This window comes from Heptranchias perlo, chromosome 15 (assembly GCF_035084215.1).
Source record: "Heptranchias perlo isolate sHepPer1 chromosome 15, sHepPer1.hap1, whole genome shotgun sequence".
NCBI lineage: Eukaryota > Metazoa > Chordata > Chondrichthyes > Hexanchiformes > Hexanchidae > Heptranchias > Heptranchias perlo.
In genome coordinates, this window is record NC_090339.1 from 25,854,524 (window position 1) to 25,859,939 (window position 5,416).

Here is a 5,416-nt window from a genome sequence, read left to right on the forward strand (position 1 = left end):
GCACCCTGCACCCACAGGAAGCTAGCCAGAGAGTTGAAACCTACTGCCCTCTCAGCCTGGCTGATGTCATTGCGGGGGAAGTTGACGTAGTCGGATGCCCTGGCAAACAAGTTGTATGCACTTATGTGGAGACAACTGAGACCCTGGTGATGTCACCGGTGGTGCCCTGGAAGGATCTGGAGGAGAAGAAATTGAGGGCAGTGGTGACTTTAACCGCGATGGGCAATGTGTGGCCACCAGGCCCAGCCGGGAGCAACTCTTTAAGAGGGAACGTGCAGATATCTGTGACCACCTGCCGACTCAATCTCAGTCTGCATAGGCACTGCTCCTCAGAGAGGTCCAGGAAGCTCAGACTCTGCCTGTACCCCTGTCACGTGGGTAGTGCCTCCTGTGTCTTCGGCCCCTCTGTTGGTCCCCTCTCTGCTCTTCTCCAGGTTCTTGTTGCACACCTCTGTCTTGTGGAGCTGCAAGTCCCAGAACTGCACGTGTGCCTGCCGTGGATGGTGATGCGCCTCCTCCTCAGATGTACTGTAGAATAATTCCATTGCGACCCCCGGCCTGATCTTGTCAGTTTGAGGGGCTCCAAAATGTAGGTAAATTTGTCTGAACACAAGAATTCTCAGACTCAGCAAAGAAATCTCAGTCTAAACACAAAGAACTCCCAGCCAAACGTTTGTCTGAGAGAACACAGTGCCCAACTGCAATACCTCACCTTTTATTGAGATGTGTCAATCACTGGTTTAAAGGGCCAAATGAACTTCAACTGCAAATCGTCTCCGCTTGGCTGGTGTGTTTCAGAAGCCACAGGAGATACGTTCAGGAGAAGTTAAATTTGTTTCTGTTGCTCAAGTGTTTCAAGTACCTGAATTGGCCCTTTAAATATCAGCCCGATGGCTTTAAGTGAAGACGGGACTTCCGTGTTTCTGGTGCTCGCGCGCATCCAAACACCGTGGGTTAAACCCGGAAGTGGGCACGTTGGAGCCGGGATGCGGTCCTGCTCCAAACACTAACTATTTTTACTGCCCACCCACCCCCAACCCACCTGCTCTTGGGGGTTAAAATTACCCCCCCCACCCCTGCAGTTTTGACAAAGGGTGCACACCCAAAACATTGACTTGTCTGTTCTCTCCACAGGTGCTGAGTGTTTCCAGCATTTACAATATATTGATTTTTAGAAAACCAGCTCCTTAGGTGGTGCTCGAGTCTCCTGCAGGCAGTCGTGGCACCTCTTTTATGTTATAGTGTTGATTCTGCAGTCCAGTTGCCAGTTGCAGCATTTTAATAGAAAAGCAGCATCAGATTATCAAAAATATCCTACACATTAATATTTTACAATTATTTGTTCAGTCTTACGAAGGTAAACTCTACTTTTGAATGCCAGCAAATACCCATTGAGAATGAGTCCAGATTGAAAGGAACTTGATGAAATTAAGATGGCTTCTGATTTTTTTATACAGAAACAGATGTGATGCTTCCTCAAGAGCAATGAGAAATTTTGACTGTCAGCCTTAGGGGTACAAAACATTTTCTGTTACTGTGTGTTGTGGCTGGTGTTTTAATGCCCCAGATAGTATTATAAAATTTAGGACAACAACTTAATACTTTGTGCAGTCTGAATTAATATTCTTTTTCTCAAACATCTAACAGTCCTTGGTATTTCATTGATGTCTGTGGGAGATTTGTGCTGCTACCAGCATCGATTAATCATGCGCACACAATGTATTATGTCTGGACTGTGCAATATTGGATGGCTACATTTGTGTGAATAATCTGATGACTGCCCTGATGTGTGAACTGTTGAAGGTTTGTTTTTAAGACTCATTTGATTTGTTTCAGCTGTGCTTCTCTCTTTGTTCTGTATCTCACGCTCTTCACCCCTGCATGATTTTACATGTTTGCTGAAGGATTTTCTGAGAAATACCTGTTTTACAAATCCTCAACCAGCATCGGTTTCTTTGAACTATCACAGGCTGAACCACATCAAGATATTCTCAGCCCTGCACAGGTTTTGTCCTGTGATATCATCCCAGGGAATTGAAACAAGTCACTATGAAACCACAGACATATTTTAACTGCTACTAATAACAGTCTCACACTTACTCCAATATTTCTCTTAAATGGTTCCCATTCCATGCAGCAACATATTTGCAACAGTCTATGTTTTTCGACTGGTTCAAACTCTGTGGGTTAAAGTATGTAACACATTAAGGGTCTCGCCATCTGCGCTGGCTCCTATTTTGTAGAAAGGGTTATATTCAGAGACTGTCTGCATCTCAACAGCCTCACATTGAGTGGACTGTCACATTGGGCGACTCTGCTCCTGGAATGGTCTGGGGGGGTGGGGGGGGGTGGGGGTATGTGTGTGGGGGGGGGTTGTGTGTGGGGGGGAGGGGGTTGTGTGTGTGTGGGGGGGGGATTGTGTGTGAGTGTGTGAGGTTGTGTGTGAGTGTGTGGGGTTGTGTGTGAGTGTGTGAGGTTGTGTGTGAGTGTGTGAGGTTGTGTGTGAGTGTGTGAGGTTGTGTGTGAGTGTGTGGGGTTGTGTGTGTGTGTGTGACGTTGTGTGTGTGAGTGTGTGGGGTTGTGTGTGAGTGTGTGAGGTTGTGTGTGAGTGTGTGAGGTTGTGTGTGAGTGTGTGCAGTTGTGTGAGTGTGTGAGGTTGTGTGTGAGTGTGTGAGGTTGTGTGAGTGTGTGAGGTTGTGTGTGAGTGTGTGAGGTTGTGTGTGAGTGTGTGAGGTTGTGTGTGAGTGTGTGGGGTTGTGTGTGTGTGTGTGAGGTTGTGTGTGAGTGTGTGAGGTTGTGTTTGAGTGTGTGAGGTTGTGTGTGAGTGTGTGGGGTTGTGTGTGAGTGTGTGAGGTTGTGTGTGAGTGTGTGAGGTTGTGTGTGAGTGTGTGAGGTTGTGTGTGAGTGTGTGCAGTTGTGTGTGAGTGTGTGAGGTTGTGTGTGAGTGTGTGCAGTTGTGTGTGAGTGTGTGAGGTTGTGTGTGAGTGTGTGAGGTTGTGTGTGAGTGTGTGGGGTTGTGTGTGTGTGTGTGACGTTGTGTGTGTGAGTGTGTGGGGTTGTGTGTGAGTGTGTGAGGTTGTGTGTGAGTGTGTGGGGTTGTGTGTGAGTGTGTGAGGTTGTGTGTGAGTGTGTGCAGTTGTGTGTGAGTGTGTGAGGTTGTGTGTGAGTGTGTGAGGTTGTGTGTGAGTGTGTGAGGTTGTGTGTGAGTGTGTGCAGTTGTGTGTGAGTGTGTGAGGTTGTGTGTGAGTGTGTGGGGTTGTGTGTGTGTGTGTGGGGTTGTGTGTGAGTGTGTGGGGTTGTGTGTGAGTGTGTGAGGTTGTGTGTGAGTGTGTGAGGTTGTGTGTGAGTGTGTGCAGTTGTGTGTGAGTGTGTGAGGTTGTGTGTGAGTGTGTGGGGTTGTGTGTGAGTGTGTGGGGTTGTGTGAGGTTGTGTGTGATTGTGTGAGGTTGTGTGTGAGTGTGTGGGGTTGTGTGTGTGTGTGTGACGTTGTGTGTGTGAGTGTGTGGGGTTGTGTGTGAGTGTGTGAGGTTGTGTGTGAGTGTGTGTGAGTGTGTGAGGTTGTGTGTGAGTGTGTGCAGTTGTGTGTGAGTGTGTGAGGTTGTGTGTGAGTGTGTGGGGTTGTGTGAGGTTGTGTGTGAGTGTGTGGGGTTGTGTGTGAGTGTGTGAGGTTGTGTGTGAGTGTGTGACGTTGTGTGTGTGAGTGTGTGGGGTTGTGTTTGAGTGTGTGAGGTTGTGTGTGAGTGTGTGAGGTTGTGTGTGAGTGTGTGAGGTTGTGTGTGAGTGTGTGGGGTTGTGTGTGAGTGTGTGGGGTTGTGTGAGGTTGTGTGTGAGTGTGTGGGGTTGTGTGTGAGTGTGTGAGGTTGTGTGTGAGTGTGTGACGTTGTGTGTGTGAGTGTGTGGGGTTGTGTTTGAGTGTGTGAGGTTGTGTGTGAGTGTGTGAGGTTGTGTGTGAGTGTGTGAGGTTGTGTGTGAGTGTGTGGGGTTGTGTGTGAGTGTGTGGGGTTGTGTGTGAGGTTGTGTGTGAGTGTGTGACGTTGTGTGTGAGTGTGTGACGTTGTGTGTGAGTGTGTGGGGTTGTGTGTGAGTGTGTGAGGTTGTGTGTGAGTGTGTGAGGTTGTGTGTGAGGTTGTGTGTGAGTGTGTGTGGTTGTGTGTGAGTGTGTGCGGTTGTGTGTGAGTGTGTGAGGTTGTGTGTGAGTGTGTGGGGTTGTGTGTGAGTGTGTGACGTTGTGTGTGTGAGTGTGTGAGGTTGTGTGTGAGTGTGTGGGGTTGTGTTTGAGTGTGTGAGGTTGTGTGTGAGTGTGTGAGGTTGTGTGTGAGTGTGTGGGGTTGTGTTTGAGTGTGTGAGGTTGTGTGTGAGTGTGTGAGGTTGTGTGTGAGTGTGTGGGGTTGTGTGTGAGTGTGTGACGTTGTGTGTGTGAGTGTGTGAGGTTGTGTGTGAGTGTGTGGGGTTGTGTTTGAGTGTGTGAGGTTGTGTGTGAGTGTGTGAGGTTGTGTGTGAGTGTGTGGGGTTGTGTGTGAGGTTGTGTGTGAGTGTGTGCGGTTGTGTGTGAGTGTGTGCGGTTGTGTGTGAGTGTGTGACGTTGTGTGTGTGAGTGTGTGGGGTTGTGTGTGAGTGTGTGACGTTGTGTGTGAGTGTGTGGGGTTGTGTGTGAGTGTGTGACGTTGTGTGTGTGAGTGTGTGACGTTGTGTGTGAGTGTGTGGTGTTGTGTGTGAGTGTGTGGGGTTGTGTGTGAGTGTGTGACGTTGTGTGTGTGAGTGTGTGACGTTGTGTGTGTGAGTGTGTGAGGTTGTGTGTGTGAGTGTGTGACGTTGTGTGTGTGAGTGTGTGGTGTTGTGTGTGAGTGTGTGGGGTTGTGTGTGAGTGTGTGACGTTGTGTGTGTGAGTGTGTGCGGTTGTGTGTGAGTGTGTGGGGTTGTGTGTGAGTGTGTGACGTTGTGTGTGTGAGTGTGTGACGTTGTGTGTGTGAGTGTGTGAGGTTGTGTGTGAGTGTGTGACGTTGTGTGTGTGAGTGTGTGGTGTTGTGTGTGAGTGTGTGGGGTTGTGTGTGAGTGTGTGACGTTGTGTGTGTGAGTGTGTGACGTTGTGTGTGTGAGTGTGTGAGGTTGTGTGTGAGTGTGTGACGTTGTGTGTGTGAGTGTGTGGTGTTGTGTGTGAGTGTGTGGGGTTGTGTGTGAGTGTGTGACGTTGTGTGTGTGAGTGTGTGACGTTGTGTGTGTGAGTGTGTGAGGTTGTGTGTGAGTGTGTGACGTTGTGTGTGTGAGTGTGTGGTGTTGTGTGTGAGTGTGTGGGGTTGTGTGTGAGTGTGTGACGTTGTGTGTGTGAGTGTGTGGTGTTGTGTGTGAGTGTGTGAGAGTACACTGATGGGAAGCTCTCACATGCTGTGTTTCTGTGTTTCTAAGTTTCCACTTTGCG